We start from the raw sequence: 20558 nt of genomic DNA, 5'->3' as shown, positions 1-20558 counted from the left end.
TTAAAAGGTTGGTAGAAGGGATAGCGGGATGGGAGCAAGCGCGCTGTAATTAGCAAGGACCTGGGTCGGCTGTACACTGCTCCCGCTGCGGAGCATTCACTTCTGGGGCCAATAATTTACCTTCATTGCATATGCACTGCTTTTCCCGCCCACCGGCACCTGTGACTGGTTGCAGTCAGATGCGCCCACACGCTGAGTGACAGCCTGTCTGATGCTTCCAATCACAGACCCTGTCTGCGGGTCAGTATATATACAGTAAAAATTAATAAATAAATAAAACAGTTGGTCTACTCCCCCCCCATATTATGATATCCAGCACAAATAAAGCCAATGGCTATAGGCTGCAGACCCCAGCCGTACGTATCTTGGCTGTGTATCAAAATAAGAGGAACCACATGTGGCATTTTTTTATTTTAAATTATTTAAATAAATAATATTTAAAAACTACATGCAGCCCCCCCAGTTTTGATACCCAGCCATGATAAAGCCCAAGAGTTCGGGGCTGGTATTCTTAGCCTGGGGAGTCCCATGGCTCTCGGCACCCCACCTTTCCCCCCAGGCTAAGAATAGCAGCCTGCAGCCACATAGGATTGTCGCATCCATTTGATCAGAAAAATTCTCCAATATTTACAAATGTAGATAGGGGAATTGGATGGTCAACATTGTTTAAAAAAAGGTGAAAATTCCCAAACAAATTATAAACCTATACAAAGTGGAGCTATATAGTCACCAAGATAGTTAGTTAAAAAATATTTTTTAGTTAACATCAAGTTAGACAAACAAAATCAATACATACAAAGTGAAATTGCATAGTGCAGAAAAAAAAGAGATCGCTGGGGTGCCAGAAAAAATGCCAGGACATCTAGGGGGTGGGTTCCACATTCAATGGAGTGTACAAACTGCAGTATATACTGAATATTCATAGCAAAGATCAGCCTAACTAACAATTAGACAAGTAATGCACAATGTTTGTTTATACACTCACCCATAGTATTCCCAGTTGGCATGTAGCACCGCAGTAACCTCGATGCATGTTTCGCGTGAGCCTCCTCGCTGTGAATGTTCAGTATATACTGCTGTTTGTACACTACATTGAATATGGAACCCTCCCTCTAGATGTACTGGCATTTTTTCTGACACCCTAGCTAGCTCTTGTTCTGCACTATGCACCTTCACTTTCTATGTATTGATTCTGTTTGTCTAAATTGATGTTAAATAAAAAATATTTTTTTATCTAACTATCTTGGTGACTATATGGCTCCACTTTTCTATAGGTTTATAAGGAAACAGCAAGTAGTATGTGCATGAGATTTTAAAAATCTCATTCACTTTGATGCTACTATAAAATGCTGTGTTTTTTTGTGGGAGAAAAAACATGATGCAAAAATGTAGCATGTGAATAAGCCCTTATGGAAAATCCTCAAGGTATGACCTGTCTGATGAGTAGATTGGGAAACACCAGTACTTTTCAATCTTTATGATTCCCTTTGACCTATTATGGAACCCATCAGGTTTTTTCTTAAAGTTCCATTCTTTTTAATTGGGAAAAAACTACAGTAATCTTTCCATGTACAACTTCCAAACCCCAAAAGAGCATAAAACTGAGCAGTTGGGAATGGGGTCTATTATAAAATGATATTTTCATACAAGATTAATGACCTCATAAAAACGTTCATTGGAACCATGTGAGTAACTGTTTGTGCAAATATTGTGACGACTTTGTAAATGTATTTGCTAATTCCATTTGACTATTCACTAGGCAACATTCTGTTTTTGGCACTTAATTAGGTCCTATTTTCCAGTGTATTGGGTCCCTTTTGGATTTTGGAATGCCAACCTTGTAGTCCACCTGATTGACTGGGTAAGTTTTGTAAAGAATACCTTTCAGACTATAGGAACTATTGTATATATACTCCTGGATTTAGAATATATACTGTACATAAACCTAAAGCATGGTTAATTTAATTATTTAAAGATTTCAATCAATCATTTTTGATTCCTGCTGAATGTACTTCTATTGATTATTTAAGCCTCTAAAACAGATACTTTATTAGAATAAATTCAATTTACTAAATGGCAACAACCATGTAGAACATATAGCTACAGTGGTCTGACAATAGACAAATGTTGTGTAAGGGGAATATAAAGGGGAAAACTAAAATTTTAGTTTTGTCCCCACATTACCTCCTTTGTGTGCCTAAAATACCACCACTATAGGTCAGTTTATACTTATATACACTCGACTAACCCGCACTATTTAGATAATTTCACTTTGTATGTTCACCCTTACACGGCATTTGTCTGTTGTCTGACCGCTGTATGTTCTACATGGTTGTCGCCATTTAGTAATTTTAATTTATTCTAACTATCTGTTTTAGAAGTTTTTCTTCGGTCTTTTAGCAATACTCCCTCTTTTTGTCATATATATGGTCTTTAATTATTATTAAAGCCTCCTTACCTTTGAAGATACGAGTTGCTTATCCGTACCGCTTGATAATCTTCTCCTCCTTCTGGAACCCATTTTATGGATCTATCTACACCAACTCCAAGATGTCCTTCTGCACCTGAAGATATGGGCATTCTTCACAGAATAATTTGCTAAATAGGACAAATCTGTTAATCTCATTGGATTAAAATAAAACTGCTCAAAAATTAACTTCTACTGAAAAAGCCATCAAGAGAAAAAGGCTGAAAAATCCAGGAGAAAATAAGTGTAACGGTATCAAATAGTATAAAAAATATTAATTGTCTTGCTGTAGAGTAAACAGATATAAGATATCCTTAGGCTACAGGTAAAGATGAAGATTTTTCTTCTTTGTGACCTGCTACATGCTACACACACGGTGTGAATGATGTGTATTGACAGCGAAGTGGGGTGTGTCTACAGTCTACGAGACGTCTTGCAGGAATTCCATTGCACACAGTCTGTTTGTTAGTGTTGCTTTGACTACAGAGGTTCCGCAAGGTTTTAGTTACAACACCATGTGCATTACCAGTCAGGGAGACCTGTTATTCACAAATGACTGAAGTTAAGACGCTGCACTGGCTAAACTTTAATCTTTAATCCCCTAAACCACAATGGAATCCATTTCTTTTCTTAATGACATTTACAAAACTGAGTGAAGAAAAATGTGACAAACAGCTGGCTACAGAAGCGGACTGGACGATAGAAAGTGAACTGGTCCACCCACATAATCAACATTCAGCACATCAGCACCCCACTCTCTACACTTGCCCTCTCAATCTTCTCGCCTGTGACAGAAGTCCTGCCACAAGAGATTAGGAGAGCAAGTCTGATGCCTGGCAAATAGCAAAACTGGATTAGAGCTTCACACTGATGCTAATCGCTTCACAGACTTATTATCTATAAGCCTAAACCAATCTGTATGAGCTGCCATGGAGAAGGTACACGTCGCATTGTCCAAGTGGGTCATGTGTCTTCTTTCACCTGGGCATATATTCACCTTCCCACTTGTGGATGTGTGGCGTCGCTGAGGCTTCCGTCGCCACAGAGATATTGCACCGGAAGTTGACCCCATTCTTACCCGGGATGGGATACCATACTTCTGGCTGAGGTGCAATATCTCTGTGGCGACGGAAGCCTCAGGGGCGCCACAGATGCTCCCTTTCTCCTAGGACCACTGATGAAAACATACTGTTTCCTGCTATCCTTTTTTCTTTAATTTGTATACATTTTTTTTTAATCATCTGGTCCCACCTGGACGTCAGATTTTTCCAGTGCTGGCACCGAGGGTCAGTACATGTCACAGTCTCTGTTTATAGGCATTATATGTGAGTGACAGATATTTATGGCCTGGGCCAAATTTCCCATGAGGCTAACCTAGGCCATGGTGTAGGGCACAGCAGTCGGCAGCGAATATACAGAAGAAATAACCAAATATTTACAATTTTTTTCAGGCCATAAAAAAAGGAGGTTCTAAATTGACATCATTATACATTAAATAAATTGAGTGGTACATTTATGTTGCCCATTTCTTCAGCTTGTGTTGTCTTGCTCAATCACAGGGGCAATGTTGCAATTACTACAGTTTCTTGCATTGCTACCCCCTCTGAAGACGTACTGAATCCTGGCTGAGAGACGTCGTGGGAGTAAGATATGAGTGCAGCGCCAGCTCACTGCTTTTATCTCCACCTCCGTAGCTTCTACCTGTGATAGAAGATGTCATAAGGGGGCAAAGTTAGCAGCAGTGAGTGACACCAGCTCAAAGTGGAAGGCGTCAGAATTATGTGCTTTGGTCTAGGCCATTGAAATGTATAAATCCAACATGGTTTATGGCTGCATGGTTTCCAATTTAAATAATGCTGCAGCTGACCCCATTCACAGAATTAAAGGAACCGCTTGTGTCTATGGTATAACGTTGTGTGCCTATAGGTGGAGATGTATTATGGTGGGATCTGTCCACTGAAATCAGGTTCAGAATATTAGCAAGTTTGTAGTCAACTATAAAACAGATCCACTCTCTCAGCATCCTCTCACGTAACAGAAATCATGTCTTAGGACACTGAGAATGTGAATATTGATGGCCATACTGATTCTAAAGGCCCATTTACACACAGCGACATCGCTAGCGATGTCGCTGCCAATCGCACCCGCCCCCGTCGTTTGTGCGTCACGAGAAAATCGCTGCCTGTGGCGCACAATATCGTTAGTCCCCGTCACACGGACTTACCTGCCTAGCAACGTCGCTGTGGCCGGCGAACTGCCTCTTTTCTAAGAGGGCGGTTCGTGCGGCGTCACAGCGACGTCACACAGCAGGCGGCCAATAGAACTGGAGGGGCGGAGAGCAGCTGAAGGAAAGACACACCTACCTCGTTGCCGGAGGACGCAGGTACAGTGTTGTTCGTCGTTCCTGGGGTGTCACACGTAGCGATGTGTGCTGCCTCAGGAACGACGAACAACCTGCATCCAGCACGAGCAATGATATTATGAAAATGAACGGGTGTCAACGATCAACGATTAGGTGAGTAATTTTGATCGTTAGCGGTCGTTCATACGTTTCACACGCAACGACGTCGCCCCCAACGACATCTCGTTAGCGATGTTGTTGCCTGTAAATGGTCCTTTAGTCTTGCACTGACACTGAATGGCTCATAGATATACTGTAAAGGTCTGTTTACACAAAAGACCAGTGGCAACATACGCGCACCAATCAATAAACTTACCAATCAGAGGTTTATTCAATGCAGTTTACACAGACAGACCGAAGCTAACGATGTGCACTGAGTGATCTATACAATAGATTGCTCAGAGCACAGTGGCTACATTATTATTGGCAGCGCACGTTCTGTTTACATATGATTGGTGCACCACCAGTAATGATGATCATTTATTCTGCATAAAAGACCATTTCATTCAATGAATAAGAATTTCTATTGTTTACACAGCAAGATTAATTAACTAATGTTTTAACAACATTCGTTCAACACTCGCAACACAAATGCCCCCTAAACTCCTTCATATAGTTTAGGCAAATGTCACAGAGCCTGGCTATTTTGGGCTGTTGGAATACATTTGCCTTTATCTTTGCTGAATATATCTTGCAGGTAGATATAGAAAACTAGAACTGTAAAACTGTAGAATAGAAAACTTTATATTTGGTACTATTGGTTTTATAGTGCTACTAAGTAGGGGGCACTATTTAATTCACTTTAAAGGGGGGCACTATTTCTATGTTGTTATTAATCATTGAGCAATATGTTGCTATTTACCAGGCAGCACTGTGTACTATTTTTGCATCATGCTCCCTTCCATTTTATCCATGTTCATATGTATTTTTTAACTGTTTGTGTAATAAAGACTTACATTATTATCAGATGTGGTCATATTTATAGGTTATACATTTTGAGCCTATTCTTTGACCACGCAGGTCTATATATACTCTCTATTTTAAATTAATATAAATAATATTTATATTATATTATATATTATTTTTTCACCTTCCACTGGCCCCATAGTTAGCCATTTTATCTGTAGGTTTATACTTAGTTGTTAATATTATTGTACAGGTGATATACTGTATGTAGTGAACTGACTAAGCCACAATCCATTTGGCGCAACCTAACCCCCAATGAGCAATCTAAACCCTTTAAGCCTTATACAGGGATCTAGACTTTGTTGTAAAGAGGCACCAGATCACGTTGCATAGTGCAGACTCTCATTAGTGTAGAGGGGGGTCAGCAATTAAAATTGTAATCACATTTATCCAAGATTATCCAAGATCAGAACAAATGATAAATCCTATAAAAGAGAAAAACAAAGTCACATAGAAGTGGAATACAGACCTTATGTTACATGCACTATAGTCCATAGGTGGAAAATAACGTAAACTAAGCTCTAACTCAAAACTACCTCACCTGACCCTCCCAGTTCTTGTACAGACTAGAGGTCCCAGATGTGCAGTCCCTAAAGGCCCCTGAGCAGACCCAAACAACTCTAACTGGATGTCTAAGATGACCATACGGACCGTTTGTTTCCTAAACGCCCATCAAGGGTATCATGTAGCTCTTTAAGAATACACGGGAAGGTGCAAATTAAAATATAAGGTAAACCAAAAGTATACACGGGAAGGTGCAAATTAAAATATAAGGTAAACCAAAAGTAACAGTCTGCCAGGAAAAGCTCTTGGCTGTAATTCTAAGCAGGGACCACATCAGAAATATCACCAGCTAGAAATCCAAGCTCAGGAAAGATTTAAACCGCCGGATGATAGGGCAGACTGAATAACAGCATTGGAAACACTTGTTAGGAGAAAGGCAATGAACACAAAGTTTTCAGAACCAGGACGGCAACCAAACATGACTGTGGCTCAGTGGAGAGGAAAACGGACCACAGCACAGGCATGTCAAATTTGAGGTATGACACCTTGATGCCTTCCCTCAAAATTATCATCTCTAGAAAAACTTCCCTTCCTTAGACCCTAACATACACACCTACTGCATGAAATGAATGGATTTGTATGGCGTGAGGCAAGGGAGATAATTCATCAAAGCTTTTGGGGAGGAACATGAAGGTGCCCGCCGCTGAGAAGAAGCACCTAAGTAATCTAGCGAAACTCAACTAGGGCAGTGAACAACTGTAAGCCATGTGTGAATTTGTGCTTTTTGAATGCTGAATTTAATAGATATTATGTGAGTCTAATAAATATTTGTTTTGTGAGATCTAGGTTTTATGCAATACTTCACTGTCGTGGGCCATCTGCTGGTTTCTTTTATTTTTTATTATGGAGAGTAAACTCAAGAAGCCAGTACCTAGTGAATCTTCAACCAGGTAAATTTGTTTTGTATCCATTTATTGCCTTAAAGGGGTTTTCCCATGAACAAACTTGACTTTGTTCAATCGATCTTAGAATAATAATTTCCACAATTGGATTTATGAAAAAAATGTTCCTGTGCTGAGATAATCTTATATATGTGCTCCTGCTATGTACTGTGTAATGGCAGTGTCTGACTGTACAGGAATATGGTCTGATCATAACACATCTCTTGGGCAGGGGAGGAAGCAAAAGAGTATAAAGACATTACAGTATGGGATCACAAGTTATTCTTTCTTTCATGTAAAACATTTTTTAAAAAATAGTCAGGGAAATGCTTTACTTCACAAAAAGACTCAGCTGTAATCCCATGCTGTAATGTCTGTATAGTCTCTTTTGCATCCTCCCCTGCCCAGGAGATGTGGTATGATCTGACCGTGTCACTGTACAGTTAGACACGGCCATTACACAGTACACAGCAGGGGCACATATATATAAGATTATCTCAGCACAGGAACACTTTTTTAAAACACATCCAATTGTGGAAATTATTATTATTTCAAGATCTATTGATTAAAATAAACTTTAAAATTAATGGTGTTCTTGGCAAAATCCCTTTAAATGACTTTGCTGAGGCAAGGAGACTGACTGCTTCTACTGGCCAGACAGCTGGTGCCGACACTGCTGCTGTTTGTACTGCAGCCTCCCACATTCTTAATGACAGATGACGTGACACGGGTGTTTCCTTTTACATTGCCCTGTCCATTGCCACTTTTTCTTGCGCCAGACATTTTTAGATGAGGCACCATTGAGCCTGCACTAGTTATTGAGTACCGTGCCTTACAAAACGTTAACAGACTGAACTGTAATTAATACTGGTGATTAATTCTGCTAGGATAAAGCACAAGATAACAAACTGCAGTATTGGTTGTAACAATGCACAGTAATAGATGCAAAACAGTTTGCGATGACATACATAGTTTTAAAACTTAAAGGATATGTGTCATGACAAACTTTGCTGTTAAAAGCTCTAAACAAGTAAATGTTCACAGAAAATGTTTAACCCCTTAAGGCCTGGATGATTTTCTGTTTTTGCACTTTTATTTTTTCCTCCCTTTTTACAAGAGCTATAACTTTTTTTATTTCTCCATTGATATAGCCTTGTGAGAACTTGTTTTTTGCGGGACACGTTGTACTTTTGAATGACACCATTCATTTTATCATAGGATGTAATGGTAAGACGGAAAATAAATTCCAAGTGTGGCAAAATAGAAAAAAAAAGGGAAATTCTACGATTGTTTTTTAGTTTCTTTTATTTACAATGTCCATTTTACCATAAAACTGACCTGGCAGTATCATTTTCCAGGTCAGTACGATTACGTAGTTACCAAACATGTATAGTTTTTGTTTTATTTAAATGATGAAAAAAATTATGAGATTTTGAAAAAACAATTCTTGCTTGTGTTGCGACATTTCATGAGCGGTAATTCAATTTTTGCCATCTGGAGCTGTGTGAGGGCTTGTTTTTTAATTCTTGTTACATTGTTTTCCGATCAGATTAATCTAATATACGAGGGACTGCTGATAAGGCTGGGGCCACACGGGGATTACTGCGATCCCCTCGCATGACAATCGGCTCACGCTAGCAGTACAGCAGAGCTGAGTGTCATGCGAGTGTCCCTGCGACTGAGGTCCGACTATGCGAGTGGACCTCAGCTGCGGGGGGCGGGCCGGTGTTGCAGAGGGGAGGGAGGGATTTCTCTCCCTCTCTCCTCCGATATCGGCTATTGCCATTCTCGCACTGCACTCGCGGTACATCGGTGTACCGCGAGTGCAGTGCGATCTTTCTTTGGCCCCTAGACTTGAATGTGTGCGAGAGAAAGAGTCTTGCATTACAATTGCAGCATGCTGCGATTGTTTCTCTGTCCGATTAGGGCTGAGAAAATAATCGCTCATGTGTGCTGACACACAGGCTAAAATTGGTACGAGTGGAATGCGATTTTTTATCGCACTCCACTCGCACCGATTTTCATGCCGTGTGACTTAGGCCTAAAGGCGGCGTTACACGGCACGATTTATCTGACGATATGTCGTCGGGGTCACGGTATCCATGACGCACTTCCGTCATCGTTAGCGACGTCTTTTCATGTGACACCTACATGCGACTCCGAACGATCGCAAATAAGTTGAAAATCGTTGATCGTTGACACGTCGTTCAGTTTCAAAATATTGTTGGTCATTTGGAACGCAGCAGACATGTTGGTACGTTTGACACCCTGCCAACGACTAACAACATCCACACGACTGCCTTGGTGAAACAATATATTGCTGAACGATTTTGCGTCGCTTGTGAGATCGTTACGTGTGACCGCTAATAAACGACCAATGAGCGATCACGGCAAATCGTACCTACGATCTGGGCGTGTCACATCGCTAATGAGATCGTCAGATAAATCGTAGCGTGTAAAGCGGCCTTAAGGCTATGTTCACACACTGCGTTTTTACCTGCGTTTTTACCTGCGTTTTTGCTGCAGAAATTTCTTGAGAAAATGGTTGTACCTTTCTGCAGACTTTTCCCAGCAAAACCTATGGCAAAAAATTAGCTGTGCGCACACTGCGTTTTTTTCTTAAGAAAATTCTTTCAGTAGATTTTCTTGAGAAAAAGAATGAGCATGTCACTTCTTTTCTGCAGCTAACTGCGTTATTCACTCCATTGACTGTAATGTAATCATGAAATCACACAGGGTAGAAAATTGTGCATTTCATTGCGTTTTCCTGCGGTATTCCCACGCTATTTCACGTTTTTCGGGACATATTATTCATCACTGCCCTGCGTTTTGCAGGGTAGTGATGTCATTATGACAGGAAGAGGAAGCTAAGCAAAAAGTAAACACACACAGATCACACTCAATCCCTGGAAGCCGCACGGAAACACTTCCTTGTGACCTCCGTCGGGTGCCCGTGCAGTCTGTGTCCCGCTCCCAGCCAGCCCCGCGGCTGCCCGCACTGCAGTATCAGCAGCTTCTCACACTGCAGTGCGGGCAGCCGCGGGGATAACGAGAGCTGCTGTCAGGAGGTTAGATGAGATCATTACCTGCTATGACGATCTCCTGCTCTCCTGATGTCAGCACTGTCACTGCCTTCCATTACCCGCCGCGTTCTCACGTCACGTCTCGCGGGCGGCCCGGGACTGTCACTAGCGGTGATGTCACGGGTTCCCGCGATTCTTTGTTGAGAACGCGGCGGGCAATGGAAGTCAGTGACAGCGTTGACGTCAGGAGTGCAGGAGATCGTCACAGCAGGTAATGATCTCATCTAACCTCCTGACAGCAGCGCTCGTCATCCCCTGCAGTGAACTGGGGTGACCTATTGATGTTAGCTCAGGTCACTGCACTACTCTACCAGCCAATGGGGAACATTCTGTTCTTCATTGACTGGGACAGTGAGTATGGATCGTCATGGGACCCCCTTATTGGATTACGCCGGACCAGGATTTGATTGTTCTTTTCAATAAAATGGTGAAAGAGGGAATGTTTTGGGGAGTGTTTTTTCAAATAAAACTTTTTTGTTGTTTATTTTTTATTTCTTACTGACTGGGCTGGTGATGTCAGGTATCTGATAGACGGTTGACATCATTAACCCCAGGGCTTGATGCCAGGTGACATTGCACATCTAGTATCAACCCCATTTATTACCCCATTTGCCACCGCACCAGGGCAACGGGATAAGTTGGGGCAAAGAGCCAAGATTGGCACGTCTAAAGGATGCGCCACTTCTGGGGCGGCTGTGGGCTGCTATTTTTAGGCTGGGGAGAGTCCAATAATGGTGGACCTCCCTGGTCTCAGAATACCAGACCACAGCTGTCCGCTTTACCTTGGCTGGTGATCCAATTTTGGGGGGGACCCCACGTTTTTTGTTTTAAATTATTTATTTAATGTAAAATAACAGCGTGGGGTGCCCTCTGTTTTGGATTACCAGCCAAGGTAAAGCTGCCAGCTGTGGTCTGAAGGCTGCAGCCGTCTGCTTTACACTAGCTGGCTACAAAAGATATGGGGAACCCCACGTCAGGTTTTTTTTTTTATTTTTTTAATTCATCTATCCATCTTTCTATCTATCCATTATCTGTCTGTCTGTCTGTCTATCCGTCTATCTATCTATCTATCTATCAATTATCTATCTATTATCTATATTATTTATTGCTGTTAAAGCATTAAAAAACGCAGGGACTAACCTGCAAAAAATCACACCAAAAACGCACCAAAACGCGGTAAAACGCATGCGTTTTTCGGTGCGTTATTGGTGCATTTTTTTAACGCAGGTGCGCTAATCCTTCACTCTCAAGAAATTTCTTAAGAAATTTCCTAAGAAAAATCCTTTTTCTAGTGCGCACAGAACATAAGTGTTTGACTTTACCCAGAAAGAGACAGGATGATGAAACTTTACATTGATTCCACATCCTCTCCACTGATGTCAACACACTTCTTACATCGGTATTCCAAGTTCTGTATGCCTAGCAAAAAGAAGGAATTCGGTTGTGCCTCAAACCAGGCATCTGCAGCAGCCATGGCATCAGAAATGGTGTGAAATTTGGTACGCTTGAGGTGTTTCTTCAGGTTTGTAAACAGATGATAATCAGAGGGAGCTAGATCTGGTGAATAAAGTGGGTGATCAACCAGCTGGAAGCCCAGCTCTGCCAGTTTTGTTGTGGTCGCTTGTGCAGTGTGAGTGGAGGCGTTGTCTTGCAGGAGCAAGACTCCTATGGATAGCATGCTGCTCCTTTTGGCCTTCAAAGCTGCCTTCAGTGGTCCAAAGTTCAATGTAATACCTTGCACTGATGGTGGAATCCTTTTAAAGTAGTCCACTAACAGCACGCACTCCTTATCCCAGAACACAGACGCCATCACCTTAGTGGCTGATTTTTATACCCTGAACTTCTTTGGACGATGAGAACCACTGTGCCTCCACTCTTTTGACTGCTCCTTGTTTTCAGGGTCATACAAATAAATCCAGGTCTCATCCATAGTGACCAGTCGATCCAGGAAGTTCTTATCAGTCCAGAAACGCTGACAAATGGACCGGGAAGTTTTCACTCGCATGCTTCTCTGATCTGTTGTCATACATTTTGGGACCCACTTTGCAGATAGCTTCCAAATGTTCACGGATAATGACACAAACACGTTCACAGGAAATCCCCATGATGTCTGCTATTGCTTTAGCTGAAATTCGTCGATTCTGTAGAATGCGGTTGTGTACAGCATTGACAATCTCCGTAACAACAACCAACAACCGTCCTGGATGTTCCTCATCATTGGTGCTGAAGTGGCCTGTTTTAAATTTGGAAACCCAGTTCTTAACTGTGGAATATGAAGGGCATTAATCCCTCAATGTCTGCGACATATCCCCATGTATATCCTTACGGACTTTCCTTGTAGAAACAAGAATGTTATCACTCCTCTGCTCTCAGTTGCTGTGAATATCGCATTAGATATAACCATTTTGTTTTCCTGCATGCATAGAACACAGTTGCCATAATCAACAAGCACAAAATTTTAAAAACATATATTAGACACATAAGGCTTTCATGTGATGTAACATTTGTTACCATAGAAATAAAAAAAGATCACAAAGCCAAAGACTTATCAGCAGCCTCTCGTATAAAGCTGAGTGTATGTATGTGTGTGTGTGTGTGTGTGTGTGTGTGTATGTGTGTGTGTGTGTGTATGTCGACTAAAGGAATCTGCACGGTTGCGTTTACAATCACAAAATTTTGCATAGACAGCTTATTTGTCTCAGGGAACGTCATACACTATGTTTTGAGGAGAAATTTTAACCCCCGCTTTACAGTTATTAGCCAAACAACCTGCATACATTAAAGCCAAGCCTATATATATATATTATAGCCTCCCATTATGGACAGAGAAAAAGACACACAGAGAGACCCACATACACAGAAAGAGACACACATACATAAACATGGAAAGAGACACACACTGAAAAAGACAAACAGAAAGAGACACAGACACAGAAAGAAAGACACAGACAGAAATACACATACACAGAAAGAGACAGAAAGAGAGAGACACACAGAAAGAGACATACACAGAGAGAAAGAGACTCAAAAAGAGTCACACAGAAAGAAACACACACAGACAGAGTCACACACAGAAAGAGACACACAGAAAAAGACACACACAGAGAAACACACACACAGAGAGACAGATACACAGAAAAACACACACGGAAAGACACACACACTGAAAAAGACAAACAGAAAGAGACACACACAGAAAGAGACACACAGAAAGAGACACACAGAAAGAGACAAACATACAGAAAAAGACATACATACAGAAAAACACACAGACAGAAAGAAACAAGCACAGAATGACATAGAGAGAAAGAGACACACAAAGAAAGAGACACACACAGAAAGAGACACACACTAAAAGACAGACACACATCGAAAGAGACACACCCATAAAAAAAGCACACACATAGAGACATAGAAACAGAGACACACACAGAAAGAGACAAACACAGAAAGATATACACACCAAAAGAAACACACACACCAAAAGAAACACACAGACACACACATACAAATAGAGACACACATAGAAAGAGACACATACAAACACACAAGGTGACACACAGACAGAAAGACACAAACAGAAAGAGACACGCACAGAAAGACAGACACAGAAAGATACACATACAGAAAGAGAAACACACAGAAAGAGACTCACACACCGAAAGAGACACATACAGAAAGACACACACAGACAGAAAGAGACGCAAACAGAAAGAGAAACACACAAAAAAGAGACACATAGAAAGAGACACACACTGAAGGAGAAACACACACACAGAAAGAGACACACAGAAAGAGACACACAGACAGAAAGAGACACACACACACTGAAAGAGAAGCACACACTGAAAGAGACATACACAGAAACACATATGTCGCCCAGGGTTATGTGGTACTCGGTCCCGTGCGGTGTATATAACTGGGGAATGTCACTTGGTGGCCGTTGCCCATTTCCGTGCCCTGGGTGCTGTTTGAAAAAGTGGTATATTTACAAGGGAATTAAATAAGAGTTTATCACGTGACGCCACTTGCGGTTTGCGGCAATGTGGATGGAGCCGCCGCTGCATAGTTTTCACTACTGGGGCTAGTGTTAGTAGCAACATGGATGTTAGGCCTTCCGCAAACAGGGCAAGGCCCCAGAGGATAGGTGATGTAGATGGGTGTTGAAAGAAGACAGGCCTCACAAGGGGTTGCAGTGTAACTGGTTCCTTTACTCGCGTCAAAATGTAAACTGGTCTCCCGAGGAAGACTGATATTCACCGCAGGTCCCCTTAGTCCCAGTTTTGGTTTAGTGACCTGGTGGCTTCTTTTCCCTGCACCTGTCTTTGTTTGGTGGGTTCCCGTGGCTTGGAGCGGCTGGGCGTCCCCTCCTGGTATTCTCTTAACGGCAGTCCGTATGACGGTAGCATGAACCCTGTGGGGTCGGAGTCTCTGGTCCTGTTCCCCGGTTCTCCCGTTGCTACTGAGTCCTGAACTTCAAGGTCACTGAGGTCCTTGATGGTCCCCTCACTGTGCAGATTTTATCAAGTCTGCTTGGAGTGTTTGCCTGACCTAGGATTCTGTACCCCGTCGGTGCTGTAGTTCTGTAAGTACTCCACCATACTCCACCGGCAACCAACCGCCTGGGCCCTCAGGTCACTGTTTCACTCCTGTCAGTGCGTCTGCTCGCTTCCTCTCTCTGTCACCGACTCCTGCCAAATACTGTCTGGCTGTTCACTGTCTGCCCCTCCCACCTGGTCATCTAGTGGACTGGGTTGGCTCCACCTCTAGGCGGCCATCCATTGGTCCAACCCTAGCCTTGAACCACTCTATGGGGGAATTTTGGGGAAAAACAGGGATTATCTGGAATGTTTGTGTTGTTATTGGCACTGGTCTTCTGGGTTTCTGGGTGGTATACCCTGCATCCTGGTGGGGATGCAGTACCTTGTAGCTCCCTGATGACCTCAGGGCGCTACACACACATAGAAAGAGACATACAGAAAAAGACACACACAAAGAGACACAGAGGCATATACAGAAAGAAACACAGAAAGACACACAGACAGAAAGAGACACACACAGAAAGAAGAGACACACAAAGAAAGAGATACACACAGAAAGAGTCACACAGACAGAAAGAGACACACACAGAAAGAGACACACACAGATAGCGACACATACACAGAAAGAGACACGCACATAGAAAGAGACAGAAATAGAAAGATACACACAGAAAGAGACACACAAACAAAGAGACACACAGACAGAAAGAAACACATACAGAAAAAGACACACACAGAAAGAGACACACAGAGGCACACAAACTGAAAGAGACACACACACACACACACACCGAAAGAGACACACACACTGAAAGAGACATTCATACCGAGACATACAGAAAGAGACACATACAGCAAGAGACAGACACACAAAGAGACACACAGAAGATGTTTGAGGTAATATATTGGCTGTTTTCCCAATTATGCTGGATATTTATCAGGTGGCCTATAGCAACTAATCACAACTCTGCTTCTATTTTGCTACAAGTCATTAATAGGAGCTCAGATTGGTTGCTATAGGCAAGAAAGGCCATTCTTAGTATAAGACACCTTATGCTTGAGTTGATGTGATTTCAGTGGAGAGGGGGACAGAGAGAGAGAGAGATATACAGAGACAGAGAAAGAGAGACAGAGAAGGAGAGACAGAGAGACAGACATACAGAGAGAGACAGAGATAGAGAAACAGAGAAAGACAAAGAGATAGACAGAGATACAGACAGATGGAGAGACAGAGAGAGACAGCGAGAGATAGACAGAGGGAGACAGATAGAACGGGGGGGGATGAGGGAGAATGGGAGAGTGGGAGAGTGGGAGAATGGGAGAGAGGGAGAATGGGAGAGTGGAAGAAAGACAAAGAGACACTTAGGGGTGCTTTACACGCTGCGACATTGCAGCAGGCGATACTCTGATACATCCACGGCTGATAGAGGCAGGAAACATGCGGGCTTGATGTGCGAGCCCGCATCAAAGCAAGGGACATGATCCATGACGAACATAGTAAGGGGTTGAAGTGGATAAATTGAATAAATAACACCTTCTTATTTTCTATCATAATTTCTCCTCACATAACACTCCCTCTATCTATTTCAGTAAAAAGGTCGGCAGGACTCTAATCCAGTGGCCACATCAGTAGTTCATCAATAAAATAAGCTCCATGCATTGTGTGTTTATGAGAGAGTGATAGGAAGGTGGTGACATGAGACAAGCAGCATGCAGTATGAGATAGGCTGGTTTCACACTACGTCTTTTTAACATCCGTTGAAAACGTTATTTTAGCGGAAGTACGGATCCAGTGCAAATGCGTTTTCATTTCAATGCATTTGCAATGGACTCGCGTTAACATCCGTTCACCTGCGTTTGCCTGCGTTATAGTGCGGATCCGGTGACTTGCAGTTTTTTAACATGTTTCAAAAACGCTACTTGTAGCGTTTTTGAGCTGCGTCAAAATACTGCAAGTCACCGGATCCTGACTAAACAGCACGCAAACGCATGTGAACGCTGGCGTGCTGATAGACAGGATCCTGCTTTTGTACTGAGCATGCCCAGAAAGTACTGAGCATGCCCAGAACCAGTCTCGCGTGATCTGTCTATCTCTCTACTCCCTCCCTCACCCTCTCTCTCTCTATCTCTGTCTTTCCCCCTTCCTCCCCTTCCTCTCTCTCCCACCTGACAGCTGCGGACACTCGTAACCAAGGTAAATATCGGGTAACCACTTCTCTTAGTTACCCGATGTTTACGTTGGTTACGCGTGCAGGCAGCCCTGCTCCTAGCAGCTGCAGACACTCGTAACCAAGATAAATATCGGGTATCCAAGGCCGATGTTTACCTTGGTTACCAGCGTCTGCAGCTGTCAGAAGCCGGCTCCCAGTCTAGTTCCCCTCACTCCCGATCACATGACTCCAATGCCCGCCCCTAAACATCCAGTGCAGGATCCTGCAAAATAACAGATGCGTTTGCATACGTTATTTGCTGTAAAAGCAGGATCCGTACTTCCGCTAAAATAACGTTTTCAACGGATGTTAAAAAGACGTAGTGTGAAACCAGCCTAAATAAGCATAATAGTCGTACATAAGTGTATATATAAACATATATACTTTATAGCCCAAAATTATATATAAGTTGGAACAAGGCTGGCAAAAAAATTAATGAATACCTGACCTTTCTGAGCTGGACATACGGCACACAACAAGCAATACAAGTGGACCGGATGGTGAGCAGAGGGGCGGTCAGACAGGGGAGCAATTAGGGGAGTACTAGGGTTAACTGACAATTGGGCCTATGGGTTGTGTGTAATTCGGATGTTCGTAACATGAGGACCGCCTATATACAGCTCTGGCAAAAATGAAGAAACCACTGCAAAATTTTAAATTTTTCTGATTTTTCTCTTTATAGGTATATTTTTTTCTTTTATAACTAAATTTATAACTTAAAATTATCAAGGCAAACAAGGAAAAAATACATGGATATGTCACACGAGCATGTGAGCAATAACTTTAAACCTTAAGTCAGCACATATCTTATTATCCACTAATACAATAGAATACAATGGAGGTACTGGGCAGCCATGGATGGAGGTACTGGGCCTTCCCTCTGGTGCGTTGGTCCAGGATGCTATGATGGATCGCCTGTTAATGTGCTTGCAATAGGGAGTCATTCCAGTGATTGGGATCTGGTAACTCCATGGGTTATCATAGTCCCAGGGAGAACGTTGCAGGGGAAGGATGGAGTGGACTGATCGAGGGGAGGGAGAGGTAGCCATAGGTGAAAACATGCTATGGAGTGATACGGCTGCTAAATGATCTAAAATTGGATGGATGTAGTGTAGTGAACATTATTTATAATTTTAGTCATAATAATAATTTAATACATAAAGGTTTTATTGTTTAACTATTCTTTTGGGGAAAATCAAACTACTGTTTTAAACATTTTACAGAGGATGGATTTGATACTTTGATTAGCACTGTGATTGTAGTGTTGACACTGATACTATGTGAGACCTATCCATTTTGCTCTATACCAATCGTTGTATATAAAATAAAAATGATCTGATTGAAAAAAAGAAACAACAATACTAATAATATTTTAACTCGGGAAAAGTTCAGAAATCAATATTTTGTGGAATAACCATGATTTGTAATCACAGCTTTCATGCGTCTTGGCATGCTTTCCACCAGTCTTTCACACTGCTTTTGGGTGACCTTATGCCACTCCTGTGGAAAAATGTAAGCAGTTTTTCTTTGTTTGATGGCTTGTGACTATCCATCTTCCTCTTGATTACATACCAGAGGTTTCCAATGGGGTTCAGGTCTGGAGATTGGACTGGCCATGAGAGGGTTTTGATGTGGTGGTCCTTCATCCACACATTGATTGATCTAGCTGTGTGGCATGGCGCATTGTCCTGCTGAAAAGAACAGTCCTCAGAGTTGGGGGAACATTGCCTGAACAGAAGGATGCAACTGCTTTTCCATGATAGCCTTGTATGCGGCTTGATTCATACGTCCTTCACAAAGTTTCATTTGCCCAATTCCAGCCTTGCTGAAGCATCCCCAGATCCTCACCGATCCTCCACCAAATTTCACAGTGCCAGAATGGCAGTTTTTTGGTTGCTACAACACCACAAAAATGTAATAAGAAGCGATCAAAACATGATATCTACACCAACATTTGTATATTTTCCTAAACATTTTTTTCTTACTACCTTTGCTATCCTAACAGTGTTGCAAAACATTTGAGCATTTGTGAGGCATCCTCAAATGGAAGGTGGAGGGGCTCAAGGTCTCTAACATACACAAACTCCGTGATATGATATGATCATGGAAGAGTGGAAGAGGATTCCAATGGCTCCTGTGAAGCTCTAGTGAACTCTATGCCCAAGAAAGTTAAGGCAGTGCTTGAAAATAATGGTGACCACACAAAATAATGGTGGCCACACAAAATGGGAACAATTTGGCCATTTTCACTTGGAGTATACTCACTTATGTTTCCAGCAGTCTAGATATTAATGGCTGTGTGTTGAGTTATTTTAGAGAGTACACCAAATTTACACTGTTATAGAAGCTGTACACTAAGGGGCACTTTGCACACTACGACATTGCAAGCTGATGCTGCGATGCCGAGCGCGATAGTCCCCGCCCCTGTCGCAGCTGCGATATCATTGTGATAGCTGCCGTAGCGAATATTATCGCTTCGGCTGCTTCACATGCACTCACCTGTCGTGCGATGTCGCTCTAGCCGGCGAACCGCCTCCTTATTAAGGGGGCGGGTCGTGCGGCGTCACTGCGACATCACATGGCAGGCGGCCAAAAGGAGCGGAGGGGCGGAGATGAGCAGGATGTAAACATCGTGCCCACCTCCTTCCTTCCGCATAGCCGACGGGAGCCGCGGTGACGCAGGTAGGAGATGTTCCTCGCTCCTGCGACTTCACACACAGGGATGTGTGCTGCCGCAGGAACGAGGAACAACATCGGACCGTCGCGTCAGCGTAATTATGGAATTTGCCGACGCTACACCGATGATACGATTATGACACTTTTGCGCTCGCTAATCGTATCATCTAGGATTTACACACTACGATGTCGAGAGCGACGCAGGAAGTGCGTCACTTTTGACATGACCCCACCGACATCGCACCTGCGATGTCATAGTGTGCAAAGCCCGCCTAACAGATTTACATTGTATCAAAGTGTCATATCTTCAGTGTTGTCCCATGAAAAGATACATTAAAATAATTACAAAAAATGTAAGCGGAGTACTCACTTTTATGATATACTGTGTGTGTGTGTGTGTGTGTGTGTGTGTGTGTATATATATATATATATATATATATATATATATATATATATACATACATACACACATATATACACACACAGACACACACAGACACACACATACATACATGCATATACAAATATATATACATACACATACTAGATATGGCTGCCCTGTGCATAGATATACCTTTCAACTATATTAAGAAGTATATTGGTTTGTTTTTTGTTCTGGGCACACATACAAATATGAATGTACAGGTATCGCACAGATAAAAAGATAATGAACACAAGGCAGCATAGTATTCGATCAAGTCAACTAAACATAGACTACAATGTGAAACTTCCATTGGTTTTTATTGATAAACATCTGTTTGGTATCAGA

Source organism: Anomaloglossus baeobatrachus, chromosome 1, assembly GCF_048569485.1.
Source record: "Anomaloglossus baeobatrachus isolate aAnoBae1 chromosome 1, aAnoBae1.hap1, whole genome shotgun sequence".
NCBI classification, from domain to species: Eukaryota; Metazoa; Chordata; class Amphibia; order Anura; family Aromobatidae; genus Anomaloglossus; species Anomaloglossus baeobatrachus.
This window is presented reverse-complemented; position numbering follows the sequence as displayed.